General features: G+C 36.6%; 1 pseudogene; it reads right to left on the bottom strand.

Annotated features, from left to right (window-relative positions):
* Nucleotides 1–492: 492 nt before the first annotated feature.
* LOC113322686 lies at nucleotides 493–6,964 on the bottom strand (annotated as a pseudogene).
* Between the last annotated feature and the right edge of the window lie 8,363 nt (nucleotides 6,965–15,327).

Genomic DNA, 15,327 nt, shown 5'->3' on the forward strand with positions numbered 1-15,327 from the left:
GTTTTCGTAACCTCCAAATATTAAATGATTACTTGAAGTTGAATGTCACAGGAGCCAGTGTTAGTGAAACTCTCTCTTACTAAAACATGGTTATGCGAGATGGTGGTTGCTGAGGTACATCCTTGTGTTTTTTACTAGCTTCTGATGGTCATTCAGAGTAGTGTAATTTCTACTTAGACTATGGCGGGTTTAAGATGCTCTAGTTTTGGAGTTCCCAGAACCACACATTAGCACTTGCCATGATTTCTCATTGCAAGACTTGATTTTGTCTTTGCTTAAGGTTACTTTCGCTGTTGGATCGTTTTGGAGTTGGAACTTGGAACTTCAAAGAAATTAGAATCGCGGGCTTAAAATAGAAAAGAAGTATTTAAAATTGGTTCAGGTTTTCTAATTTACATTGTCATGTACTTGAGGTACAATGACAAGATCGGATCAAGACTTGGATAGTAAATCCCGATTCTCCCAAATCAAGCCTTCAGATTCAATAAAGAACACTGCCTAAAATCGATAAACGATTCAATTGATTATAATTTGAATAACTCTCATTACATGACTCATTGATTATAATTTGGATAACTCTCATTACAGCTCTCATTCTGCTTATAAAGCTACCCCTTCCTACCCTAGCATCAACGACTCGCAAGAGTCCAGGTGGTTACATCATACACCCACCATTACAAATTGAAGAGGATACCCGCTCCTGAACTAAAAGGCTACCAACTACTACTAATACCAAATACTAATAAGTAAAATGATAAGGGCACTCCCCTCTGATACCGGGTACATCAGAACATCCTTGTCCTCAAGGATGTGGGTTAAGAACGTTGGTAGTGATCTGCCATTATGTCTGCTGGTATTACTTCATGATTTCTTTCGTTGTTCCCAAAAAGTAAAACAAGTCCCCACGAGCTACAGAAAAACTTCAGCACGGATCATCACCAATCTACAGACGTACTATTAAAAATGAGACAGCAAGAGCATTTTCGATAAACTTCATCCTGAACTGGTCCTAGTGCATATTCATTCAGATCTCCAGTCGGACCAGAAAGTGAGCTGCAATACTTGCATGAGGTACTTGTACCATCAACACAAATGTGATCTCGATCCAGCTGTAATCTCCTCGAGGTTGGTACCATAGACTCCACATATAGCAGTAGCAAGGTTGAAAGCTTATACATACCCACCACTTGGTTGCAACATGAAGTAAGATGCTGTGTACGGCAGAACAAATGCAAACCGCTCCAGGTGGAATCTGAAACCATTCTCAAGAGACGAACATGGTGTCTTGCAATTGTGGGAAATGAAAGACTCATTTAGTTCTTCACCTTGCAACACTACTTCACTGTCCTTCGTTGCAGCAGAGATGTTTAGTTGCCATTTAAGAAGTAGGTTACTCTTGAGTACCCTCCACTTTTGATCCACCAAACTCCGCATAATAGGGAATATTCGGAAAGCCTGTTGGAGAGCACCACAAACCCCAAAAGGCTGAAATATTCGAAACACATACACCAAAAACTCCACCTGCAGCGCCAAAATTACAAACTTGTTTGCTCCCTGCAATTACTACAATTTGCTTATTGACTTCAGTTTCGCCTAACAGATTGGTCCCATAGTACCCGGTTGTATATCAAGCCACACGACTGAGATCTAACTCAAGTCAATCCAACAAACATTTCCCACCTCAAGTACTCAAACCACATCAGTACGTTTGAAATCTGGATAGGAGACAATCTGGATTTCCACTTCAAGTATCCTACCCACATCAACATTTTAAGAATCACATCTTTGAGTAACGAGAACTTCTGTAAAGCTCTTGTTGACAGCATGAAGTTGACAGCCACGTCTTTTCCTTCTATTGTTGTGCCACTAGCAGATATTCAGTAGCTAGTAGTGTTGCATACGAGCTAAAGGGACCCGTATAAACAATTGTAGTGCATAGAATATTCTATAGTAGAACCCATACAGATTCACTAACATTTACCTTTAATGTTATGTAAACTACATCTCAGCTGCAAGATTAGAGACTCACTGAAACTCCATCTACTACTATGATGTAATTGATCAAATAATTCCGCCACACTACCAGATTCAATGTTACCTGTCACTTGAAGTATCAACTTGTACCAGAGAACATTACCTTGCTGTAACACTTCACCAAATAACTTGAAAATTTCACGACTGTCACCATTATCAACAAACAAAAACGCCTATACTCAAATAATACATTTAAATGGCACCCAAGCTCTAGAATCAGCTCACCTACAGAATCACCATATATATCCATCAAAATTGACCCAATAAGACAGATCTTAAAAATTATAAACTCAGGCTTTTCTGCATAATTTACCAGTGCACACTAAAACAGTGACCTTAGAGTGAACTGGAAATACCTTGAGGCTGACCCAACTCCTAAAATGCCAACCAACCATAAGATGAACTCCTGGCACAAACAAATACTTACGATTGTAAGTTGTAGCCATAAAAAACTGGACAATTAATTCAGTGATCCGAATACTTCCCTTTCCAGGTAAACTGAACATACTTTCATAAACAAAAGAGTTTCAACCAATCTCCCCCACTTCCAAGGAAACTCAACCATAGGAAGCAAAGTACGTATGGTGTTGGTGCCCTTCTGGTATACTGCCAGTTCTCTTTTGCTGCTTCAAACCCAAGATCAACAGACGATCTACAAACATTCAATCAATTGAGAATCATAAAACAAAACTACTAATAACTTGAAGCAAACTAACAATTAAGATAATCATCAAACAGTGCATGTATATACTAATAAGCAAGTAGATATGTCTGGTACACAAAAGATTGCTGCAAATCTGCTTGAATCAGCAGTTCCATTCGTATCAAGAAAATACTAAAATGTAAAAACATCCCTGTTCTGCAGAGTCGGTTATAGTTTTAGCATATTGGTCGCATGGCAAGCAGGAACTACTATATCTCATACAAACATCACCAACTCCGGCCTGCTAAATACGTTGCTCTCCTCATCCTCCAACACCGGGTATGCAGCTACAAGGGCATCCTGCGCTCCAATGTACAGTGAGTTATAAATCTTCCAATACACCTCCCTGACCTTCCGTGCTGGATGAAAAAGTCCCTGCAAACAGTAATTCAAAATTGCAGCAGCCCCTAAGGCAACCCTCATTCCTTCAATTGCTTCCATTACAGCATTAATAACATGGGGAGAAGTCTCAAATATATTTGGCCAGACATAATTCAGAAGATGAACTAAAGCATCTTCACAGCCTAACCCTGCCACGCCTAAAGCCATGTGCTTTACAGCGGAGGCCGCCGTTTGCCTGTGAACCAGATCCCTGTCCATTAACGCATCTTCAAGAAGAGGAGTCACAGCATATATATAATCCTTCCCCATCTCGCCAATATACTCGAACAAGAACGAAAGTGATTTTAAAACGCCATTCTGCACATTCAGCTCTGGCACACGATACTCATTCATAAGAGCTGGCAGAACTGTGAATGGAGAACAAGTTTCCGCAACTATTGCAATAGCTACAGTTGTGCATACACGGTTCTGACGCTCCTGCACTTTGAGGTTGTTCAACAATGTTGCCAGGACATCTTGGGGTCCAATGGCTTTCGCGATGTATCCAAATGTGTTGACAGTGGCCCTTCGAATTCCTTTCTTGTGGGCTTTTAGCATCTCAAGAAGCTCAAAACATATTCTCATCCACTCCCTCGCAGGAACGAATTCAGCTCCATGATCGGCAATCCTACCGACAAGATCAATGCAGTTCTCTTGAACTTTTCATGTCGATTCTTCAAAATAGGAGTCAATCGAGGTAGCAGATCTTTGATTGGCGGTGTCATCTTTGTCATTCCGATAACATTCACAATTGCCTTCAGAGCTCCTAAAATGGATCCCAGAACTTCAGGGTACTCTTCTCCCAAGTACTCGTACAAGACAACACCGAGATGACCCATCAGCTGCTCTTCTTGGCATTGCTTCATCACAACAGCAATCCTAGAAATGAGATCTGCTGCTTGTTGTCTAACCTTCGCACTCTTGTTGTTCAAACGCCACTTAATGGTACCACATATCTGAGGAAGATAGGGTTTCACTCTCTCCCCCAGGGCATTCACAACAGCTCCAAATCCATTCAACATAACATTAGCATCGTCACTAGTTTGCTCCTGGAAAGCGTACAGTATACCATCAATAAGAAGTTCTTCCAAGCGTGCATCGATATCAGATGCACCCAAGTTCGTAACCACCTTCTCAATAGTTTCCATCACCATTCTTCTGTAAGGTTCACTCTCATCTTTAAGATCCTCAACGATTCTTCCCACTATATCAGCAACACCGACCTTGTTTGCGATCTCCACAGTGGTTTCCACTAGCTGCCTATAGTTTCTACGGTCCAACGCCATTCTTCTCACCCAAAAGTTCTTGAAAAACTCCGGAAGAATATCACTTCTGATATAATCAGCTTCAACACCTTCTGTACTAACACACTGCTTAACGACTTTGAGCACAATTTTCTTCATTTCTTCATCAGGAGACTGGAACTCACGGATCAATATGAACATCACTTCCTTGGTATAGTAACTAGCATATATAGCATCCATGAGGGGAATGATAAAACCAATTGCTTTCAAGAAGGCAGCCAAAACCTTACCCCTGTGTGATCTGATACCCTTCCACAAAGGCTTCAGGACAGAATCAAAACTTTCAATACCATATGGAGCAGAAGCTTCAGCCAGGGCAGCCAACGACAGTGCAGTAATGGTCCTGACCTTCTGGTTCTCATCATCAAGACCATGTTCTATGATTTCCACAAGAGACCTCAAATGGGGAAGTACTGCACAACCAATTAAGATAGCAATCTGCAGAACAATCTTGATACCAGTGTGCCGAGCTTGCCAAGATTTCTTACTCTGACAAACAGCTTTCAAGAAAGGAAGCAGCGCCGGAATCCCCAGAGCAGAAGCAACAACACTAAAAGCCCTCGTAGTTGTGTTCCTCACGTACTCATCAATGTTATCAATATTGGGCCTCATTGCAGCAATCATAGTAGCCAAACCAGCAGCTTTACTCAGGTTGGAAATAATTTCTCTTCCCTCAACACGAGCATAATAGTCCTCATCGATCAGAAGAGGCTCAATCACCACAAGGATTTTGTGAACGAAAGGTCTAACAAGCTCATCCAACTTGTACAAAACCCTATCAATAACCTTAACTAGAAGATGTCGTTCTTGATCTTCCAACGTCGGTTGCATAAGTAATGGCAATATCCTGCTAAAGAGTGGGTCGGCACCACATTCACGCGCTTTATCAGTCAACTGTCTCGATGCAGTTTCCTCTGTGGGGGTGTTCCATTCTTGACCTTTAGCAGTAGTTTCATGATCTTCCTCTCTTTCAGCTCGTCAGGCGACATCGTTTCTTCAACAACTTCATTCAGCAAGGGTCCAAAATACTGCATATCCTCTGGTTTCATCCCTGGCATCCCTCCAGGTGCTTCTTTTGGAACATCAAATTGCTGCCCACGGTTCTCTTCTGGGATTTGATATAGTGTGGTGCCCAATGGAGTGGGAGTTTGAAGAAGCTTCCTGGCTGGAGTTCTAATCGGAACGTAAGATGCTGGAGGATCCAAAATTTTGTACCCTTCTTGTGGAAACATTGAATCAAGTTCCTCGTCGCTTAATGGCCTATTTCTCTCTTCAATATCCTTCTCCCATCTCATCAAATTGTACTGTTCAGGTGTGATTGCTTGGGGGGTAGTCAGCTCAAAACCTCCAAGAGGGGTAACTCCTGGAGTGTAGATACCGGCTGGAGTTGCACCCGGCATTGGAGTGACACTGCCGACGTTAGCAGGAGTTTCGTCCCATCTCGATCTTTGGCGTTTGGAAGTCGGAGTAGCAAGACCAGCAAGTTTAGGCGTAGAATCCCAAGTCATACCCGAAGGAGTAGCAGCAGGAGTTACACCTGCGGATGGAGTAGCATCTGCATCAGCAACCCGACCAGGGGTTGGTGTTTCATCCCACCTATTCCTTCTAGATAAGGAAGGAGTTGCATCTCCAATCCTCCCTGGAGTAGGTGTTGCATCCCATCTTCCAATACCTGGAGTTGAATCTGGCATATCCCAATCAGACGAAGAAGTCTTGGCTTTCTTACTAGCAGCATCAATATCCTGATTTTGATCCCACCTATTCCTTCTTTTGGGTACAGGAGCAGGTACCTCTCTCACTCTCTCTTCAACCTTCCTACCGCCGCCTCTCTCCTTCTCCTCTTCTTCTTCCTTCTTCTTCTTACCAATTTCTCTCAAAGTCTCTTCTGTCTCTCTTTTCAAAGATTGTTCCCTCATAATTTCGGCATAAGTCCTGACAGATGGATCGGGAGTTTTATCTCCCAATGCAAAAGCATCAACTCGATCAGGTGAGAGTACTTGGTTCAATCTTCTCCTTCTATACTCATCTTCTCTATCAATAATTTTTCTCGACCCCGAGCTGTTATTATTATTATGCTCTTCAGCACTTCCTGCAATATCTTTCATTAATGATTGAGGTGCAGTATAAGAAGCTAATCTTCTAGGAGCATCAGATAAACTGGGATCTACAGTTTCTTCTTCTTCATTTACAGCAATTGAACTTACATAACCTTCGTATCGATTTCCAGTACTATCATAAAATTCAGTATCAAAAGTAACTGTTGAGAGAGAAGCGATTTGTTGCTCCATCTTCTTCCTCTCTTCTTGGGTTTTAGCTATCTCAGGATCCATGTTTGTACAAAACCCTTAATCGCAAAAATTAAAATTAAAATTATAACCCTAAAAAACAAACTGGAATATATAATGGTTATACAAAGCCTATTGATTCGAGAGATAGGATAACTGACCTTTAGGTTTACGAACGCAACAATATCCAGAGACTTTGTATGTCTCTCTTCTTCTGCAGGTTCTCCTCGCGAAGGAAAGTGTGTAAGAACTGAGGAACCAGAGACGTAATCGTTTGTATATATATACTCCCTTTGTTTCTAAAAAATAGTCGGGTTTCTTTTTTTGGGTATGTCAAAAAAAATAGCCTAGTTTTCATATGTGGAAAGTTAAATGTTACTCCCTCCGTCCCACCATTAAGTGATCTATTTGGTTTTTAATTTTGTCCCATCATTAAGTGACCTATATCACTAAATAAGGAGATATTTCTAAAATTACCCTTTTAATTGATTATAAGAAATATAAGAAATATGCATAATTTGATAGGCATGTTTATATTCGTTACGTAGGTGTTTTAAAATGCTTTTCAGTGGTATAAAGTTTGCGAATATCCGTGGTGTAGTTTGAGAGATAAATCATTTCAAAATTTCATTAATTATTATCCATAAGGATATAATTGTAAAAAATGCTTAAAAATCTCTTTTTCCTTGTTTGCCTTAAAATTTGTGCAAACTTCAACTAGGTCACTTAATAGTGGGACGGAGGGAGTATGATTTTACTGATATATCCATTAAAGGACCACTTTTCTCTCTCCATTTTCTCTTCTAATACAAAAGGGGGACCACTTCTCTCTTCTTTTTCTCTAATAACAAATGAGTGGGGACCAAAGGATAGATTAGGAAAAAACATGAAAAAGTGGCTCCAATGATTAGTTTTCTTATTTTTTGTGAAAATCAAACAAGCCTATTTTTTAGAAACGGAGAGAATATATATTCTCGTTTTAACCGACCTAATAAAGGGCTATTTTGAGCGGTGCTTGATATCTAGGGCCTTCTCCATTCACGGTAATGGAGGCTCAATTTGATGCGCCAGTTGTCCTAATAGCATGTTTGTTTGTCCCCTTCCAGTAGGGTGCAAAAAGGACGGTATGGCTTATTCCTATGCACATGTCAAAAAAATGCACTTTGGCATGCCATGTGGCATGGTAAATAAGTTTGCCCACTATGATAAATATGACAAATTTGATTAAAAGCATATATTTAATTATGTTGAGTGGGACCCTAATGAATAAAATATATATTTGTGTGGTGGGGGTATTTATAAAAAGTTTAGTATTATAATATACTAGTTTCTCACCCATGCGATGCACGGGTCTGTTTTTTGTTTATGGAATATTGGATGCTTCGTATATAAAATGTTACAAAAATGGGTAACAAATCAGTAAGTATGATAAGAACTCAGTAAGCTAATATCTGAGTTGGTCTGCGCAAGAAAATAGAATGAACATAGACTGATGAATAGAATAGTGATTATGCCCAAGGCCTGCGCCACTTGTTGTTTTACCTTTCAAGGCAATGTAAGGAAAAGCTTCGGACTATATAGTTAACGAAACTTACCATCAGGAGTCTTGAATGGAGTGCTCTTTGAAGACCTTATTTACATATGGGAGGAATTGGTAAGAGAGTGTAGAGCTAAGTGCTTGTAATGGACTGCACTGTGATCTGTTCATTTGATCACATTCTCACTTGTATTATTCTTTTATCAATATAATTAAAACTGGTAAATATATAGTTAACGTAACTTACCATTTTCAAATAAAACAGATCATATACTCAAATTTCTTATGATACTCCAATAAAACTGGTAGCGCATAGAAAAATTACCAGTTACAATAGACAGATGTACAACCTTGTACGAATGCATTTAAGTAGTTCCAAGGTAAAGGATGATTGGAAAATGATTCAACCATGACCAAACCATTTTCGTTTATGAAGGATCTTCAATCACTGAGAATTTAACCATTTCTGCGACTACTATACAAATAGACACTACTATATAGATCCTTCGAGATATTGGTGGTCATTTTTTATTACTTAATACTTTTGTGTTAATTATTATCAAGTTTTGGAGTGGGTATTTTGTTATGTCTCGATAGTATAGACATTGTTTAAATGTTATCTACTCTTCTTTCTCTAGATTCCATTATTATTGTTCGGATGATAATAGATTAGCAAGTTAGATTTTTCATACTTCTCTCTTGATTCCATTATTAAGTTTGGAGAACCATAAACAACGGTGTGAACTTCTTTCTTGGTCTCCATGAAAAAATTTCAAGATTTTTCGAAGAAAACTGACTTGTGTGTGTGATATAGTAGGGGATCGTATTAATTTGTAATAATAAACCAGAATATTTCCTTAGTTCCTTTAATTACTTTTATTAACCTATCTATTGCTTGACCACTTACATCTTGTAAATTCTAATAAATTTGTAGTTTTATCCAAAGAAAGTTATACATGAATATAATTTTTCGTATGTGCATATTACTTTGTTTATTTTGCTCCCATTGGGAAAGTTTGTTTAGGCAATGCTTAGACCATGATGGATTTTTATTTGTTGATACCGGTGGGGGCACCATTTTGCGCTGGAATTTGTTATTGTGCCTGTTGCATCATTATTAAAATTGATGTTCATTCTCCATTAAAACTTCCATTATTGTTTCTCTCACACTCTAGTCTAGATTACTTTGTGTGTGCTTTGTTTTGTTATACTTCAGAGAACTCGTCCGTCCATATAGTTGACACGTCATTAAAGCATCAACAAAAGCAACGTAAAGTTTTTTCTTTTTTGAAAAAATACCTAAAGTTCCAAAATTTTGTTTCTTTTGACGGACGTTTAAATTTCTCTTATTATCATTGGTGATGTACTTTTATGTTTCATTTATGGTGGTGTTCTGTTATTATCATCAGTTCTTATCATGGTGGTGTTCTGTTATTCCTTGTTGAGCAGTTTTCCCCTTGGTTCAGCAATGTCAGACAACTTTGCTTAATTAGGCATCAACTAATTGGAGACCACTATTACAGTAAAACCTCTGTATAAGAATATCTTAGGGACCACAAAAAAAATTCTTATAATGGGGTTATTCTTATATGGAGGTCTGCTATGAATAGACCAACAAAAAAAATTTCACACCTGCACTTTAGAAAATACGCCTATATGCATTGGAAACACAAAAATGTATCTAGGTAAATATAAATTCAACTTTGACACCGGAAACTGATCAATGAGATTATATGAGTGAAAGGTGTTACCGAAAATTGACCAATGAAATTATATGAGTGAAAGGTATTGTACTAAATTGTGCACATAAAAGTAAAGAATCCACTTTGAAGCCAAATGATTTTGTGAAATGGTTACAAAAATCTCTTCATTTTAAACTTTGATGCATGACAAAATCCATTATATATATATATATATGTATATTATAATGTCAATAATTTTTATATAGAGGTAGGTTCCTTAAGATGGGACCGGAAAAATTTATGACTTATTCCAATATGTAGTTTATTCTTAAATATAACTGGCCCAAATCGGGACCACAAAATTTTATTCTTATATGTAGTTTATTCCTATATAGAGTATTCTCTCGGAGAGGTTTTACTGTCTCGGAGAGGTTTTACTGTAGTAGCTTTTAAAATATTGACTCGATATATTCTCCGGCTCTTACTACCTTCAAAACAACAAATAATCCTATCAAAGTAGCACGACCATTATATGAATCTCATCGATGGCTAAGGATTTTTTTGAAATGCAGCAAGACATGTTACCAAAGTGTTGATGCTTATACCAATATGGAAAATCAGTCAATAAAAGGTTCAGAATTACAAACAATAATTGCATAAAGATGTAAATAGGATGAAGGTGGTCTTCAAAGAGCATGAAATGAAAAAACTATTATCATAATAGATTCGCGTAAGTACTATTATACACTGCCTTACAAAAGCAATACCGGGTGAAAGCATATTTTAAAAAATGTTATTTATAATGGATTTCATACTACGACATACGAAGCAAAAGAGGCAATACCTGTAGAAGAAAAAACCACGATTACACATACAAAAGAAAAAAACATACAAAAAAAAAATAAAGAATATTTAAACCTACAAAAATCAAAAAAAAAAAAAAACTCCAAAATACTGGGAAAAAGAATCAAGCAGGAAGAAGAACATGCAATAGTGCATGCTTTATAGACTTATTTATACCTAAACCAATATCCAAGTTCCATCTTAACTCCGTGGTTAATAAATCAGAGAGTAGTTACGTTGTAGACGATGATACCCACATTTTCCAAAAGTTTTTCCAAGAGAAACGCATGACAAAAAATACCTGAAGAGCTTGTGAGATATCATTTGGAAATTCCATAAATAAATAAAATCTATAATAAATCGTGAGGTATCATCAACATCTTCAAAACAAAATCAGCTAAAAAGCAAAACAGAATCATAAAAACAAATACTAAGTATACAAAAAAAAAAAAAGGATTTCACGATTCTATATCTTACATGAGTTTATTAGTATGACCGACCATGGAGTTCCAGAATAACCGTTTCAATACTCATGAATTTCCATTGTCGCGACCACTGCTGACAACTTCGAGGTTTATGCAAAACAAAAAATGAATATATTAGATTAGACAGTACCGTAAACAGAAAAAGAAAAGCAATTGAACCCAGCAAAAGAAAAAACAACTTGCATGCGATGGAACTGGTGTTGGATCGGGCACTTTATACAGCGAGCGACCAAGCTTAAAAATTAAAAAAAAAAAAAGGAAATAATATTAATTAGTATATGAAAATCTACGTAATTTTCCATGATTTCGGATCTCGAATATATTTTTTTCATATCCATATTAAACGCAAGTAATATTTGCGTCAAAAAAATCTTGCACATCTTTCACAGATTTAGAAAAGGTATCTTTATTATTGTATTTTTGGATGAAAATGTATCATAATATTATTGTATTTTTGGAATATAATTATCAAGTCAAATTTTTATTGATTTTTCATTTTTGTTTCGTTGTTCTCACCAAGATTTTATTTTAGCATACAAAATTAGGCGCATATCAAGACATAACAAAATTAAAAATCCACCTTATTTATTTAACTTTTATATTTTATATCTATTTTATATTAATTATGGTATAAACAAAGTTAAGAAAAGTAACATGGAAATGATATTCCGTATGAGCCCATTATTTTGTTTGTTCGATTAAACATGCCAGAGAAAGAATGCCTAATTTTAGGAGGACAGTCATATTTTTTTGTTTTTTTCTTGAGGGAATATAGTCATGTTTAAGAGAAAGAAAAGTTGACATAGATGGACATGCAATAGATTAGACTAAAAGCATCTAATACTTCCACACAAGAGTTAACGGTGTAAAAAGAAGGTTAAGGGAAAAGATATTGACCCATTCACATTAGGAGCAACTATATCATTGACTGGTTTCTCGTGCAAAAAGGAAGTAACCTTAATAATCACCAAAGATCAGCCAAAATTGAACAAAAATGTGCTTAATATTTTATAAACCAAGAAAATATAGTTCCAAAGAAAATCAGTGCAATAACTAATCAATTCAAAAACGGTTAAAGTTTTTTTAGATACATAAGGATTATTAGACAACATAGCAAGCTGAAGCAGTGCGTAGCAACTCAGAAGAGTGCTAAAATGATTAAAAACAAACTTACCTGCGAGGAAAAAAAGAAAATAGCACACAATTAAACAAGTAATGATAAGAAAACAAACTTACTGATCATGCCAATAACGATTATGTGATCTTCGTTGCACGCATTACATGAGACCATGCATTTTAGTCATAACATAATACCACAAAAAAAAAATAGAAGACAACATAATAAGAGTACAACCAAATTAAACCATGCATTAGTTCCATATATAAACCATGATTTAATTCAGGGAGGTAGTACATGTAGAATTAATCAAAACTTGTGGAGCCTTGCATATGTCATTGATGAGATGGCATCCGAAGTAAGGTGACAAAAATTCATCAAGAAAGGGCATTGAGTCCAAAGTATAGTTTTCTTTACTCAAAGCAGAATCACATTTGTGGGCCTAAAAAAACTCCTCTGGCTGACCTTTACCACCATCACCACCTACCTCCAACATCCCAGGCACATACCATTTGGTATCTCCTAAAACAGAAAAGTTATAGAGTTGTTTTCCATTCTTATTTTCAACTTCTGTTCGCTTATGTCGTTACTGCTATACAGTAGATTTTAAAAGTATCAAGAAACAATGGCATGAAAATGCCAAAAAAAAAAATAGAAGCAAAATCTATTACAATGAAGTACTACCTTATAAATGGTGGCTTCAGCAGTCAGCACCATAAGCAGCTTCAACAAAGGACAATACCAATGAAAGATAATTCTGCGCAACAAACAAACTAAAAGATCAACTATACCTAGAAAGAAGCAACACCAAAAGGAGATGAAAAAAAAAACAATCAGCTACATATTTAGGATCTTTTAGATACCTGCAAAACAAACAACACATCAGACTGTATACAAATCCTAAATTGAAAAATATTGAGAAATAAAACAAAAATAAACTGAGAAGCAGCACAAAACAATGAGATTGCTTTTTGCTCGAACGTATTTTATAGATGGACACCGAAAATAATATTAGGCAAATCTCAAAAAATATCAAGAATTTTATTATTTTTGGCTATCGTATTTACTCTTTGTATTATTCTTGATAAAATATTTCTATATCTTGGACTTCAAATTTCTATATTTTAAAATTTTCGGTCTTAATTATGAATTTTTCTTTCCGAATAAAATTTTACTATTATTTTGGATATTTTCGAATAGCCAACTTTACTCATTATACGATTTTGTACCAAAAAGATATTTGACCATATCTTGCTCGTCTATGAAAATAAACTGTTGTATATTGAATGAAAAACAATATTGAATTAGGGAAATTTTAAGAAAAAATTCATTCATAATATCCATCACGCTTATCTAATAATGTTGTTTTACTAAATGTTCAAGCACTCTACGATTTTGTACTAACAATTTTTTTTATTTTTCTTTGACTATTTCGCAGGATTATTATGCAAGAGAAACACGTCTTGATCTCGGGTAAGCATCTGAAATTCTGTTTGTTTTGAATTTAAATAGGAGCTGATTTGAATTTGATCAAAAGACTTTTTTGAATTTCATGGGTTGGAATTGCAATTGTAATTACTATTAGGGTTATTTTAATTATTAATAGTATTGAACTGTAATTAGGATTAATTTAATTTGAGTAAATGTAATTGGACATTGAACATCTTTTTTTATCTTAGATTGAATTAATTTTGTGATGCAATCATGATGAACAATGCATATCTCGATGTAATTTTACCTTTACCTTTTATTTTTATTTTTATTTTTATTTTTAATATTATATTTAACTATTATTAATTTACAGTTTGTAATTAATCATTATACAAAGCTTTTGGTTGGTAACCTAGCAACAAGCTGGGCTCCAACACCTTTTTGAATAGCAACGCCTAATCTATGAAAAATAAAGCTACCAAAACCACTACTAGCGTCGTTACTAACTAAACAATTCTTCAGGCGCTTGAAAAAACACAAAGTATCCTCACCCAACTCTCCTAGAGTAGAGAAAGCCAAAACACTCAATCCATGGCCATGTGAAATACACTTGTCCAAGTATTTAGAGTGTTTACGTGAAACCGCATTAGATATAGCTTTCCCTGGGACGAAAGAGCGAATTCCATCACCTGTGAAGGGCGAAACACCAGTGACATACATACAAACATCCTTTCCGTCTTCCCAGTTAAGCACAAGAATATCAGCAGGTTTCAGCTCTTTGTCATCATTCGTCAGAAATCCCAAAGAAACTTCCTTACGAGCAGGAACACTAGCTTTGAAGCAAATGTCGACGACTACATCACGAGCAATATCATGTCGAAACTTGGGGCCTATATCCTTAGCACAATGAAGTGCATGATCACCAAAGATGTCCATGGTTTTATTACAACTTGGGCACAAGCCATTCTCAAGAAACAATGGGATACCAAGACGATAGCAAAGTACAGCTCTAAAATGTCTAGGTCCAAGGCACTGATTAAGCCCAATGATGGGTACATCCATTAAATAATCTTGTGCATGCTTCATACGGTTGCACTGCCACAGGATGGAATCTCTTGCGGACATAGAAAATTGGTCTGGGATTTGCTTCTTAACTGTATCAAAATAAGTGACTGCCAGGGAGTGCATGGATGGGGGGGCAGTATCATCGACACAGTATGTAGAAGGCAAGCCACATACCTGAGCAAAATTCTGTAGTGCAAACTGATAAGCAGAGCCTTTTTCAGTTGAGAATGAATTACCAAGGATCACCTTTTGTACCGAAGTCGTCTGACACTGAGAAGCAAGGTAACAATAGGCGCTAGTGTCAGCCATGGTGTAAATGCCAAGTCCACCATCTTTGATGGGCAAGGTAGATAGTCGCTGCTGTAGAGGACCAAACCCCGCACCATCACCAGTGATGAGAAGTCTCAAGTACTTAAGTAAGTGATCATCAAAAAGGGCAGTGGCAGATTGTAAGGCTGCA

Source organism: Papaver somniferum, chromosome 11 (assembly GCF_003573695.1).
Source record: "Papaver somniferum cultivar HN1 chromosome 11, ASM357369v1, whole genome shotgun sequence".
NCBI lineage: Eukaryota > Viridiplantae > Streptophyta > Magnoliopsida > Ranunculales > Papaveraceae > Papaver > Papaver somniferum.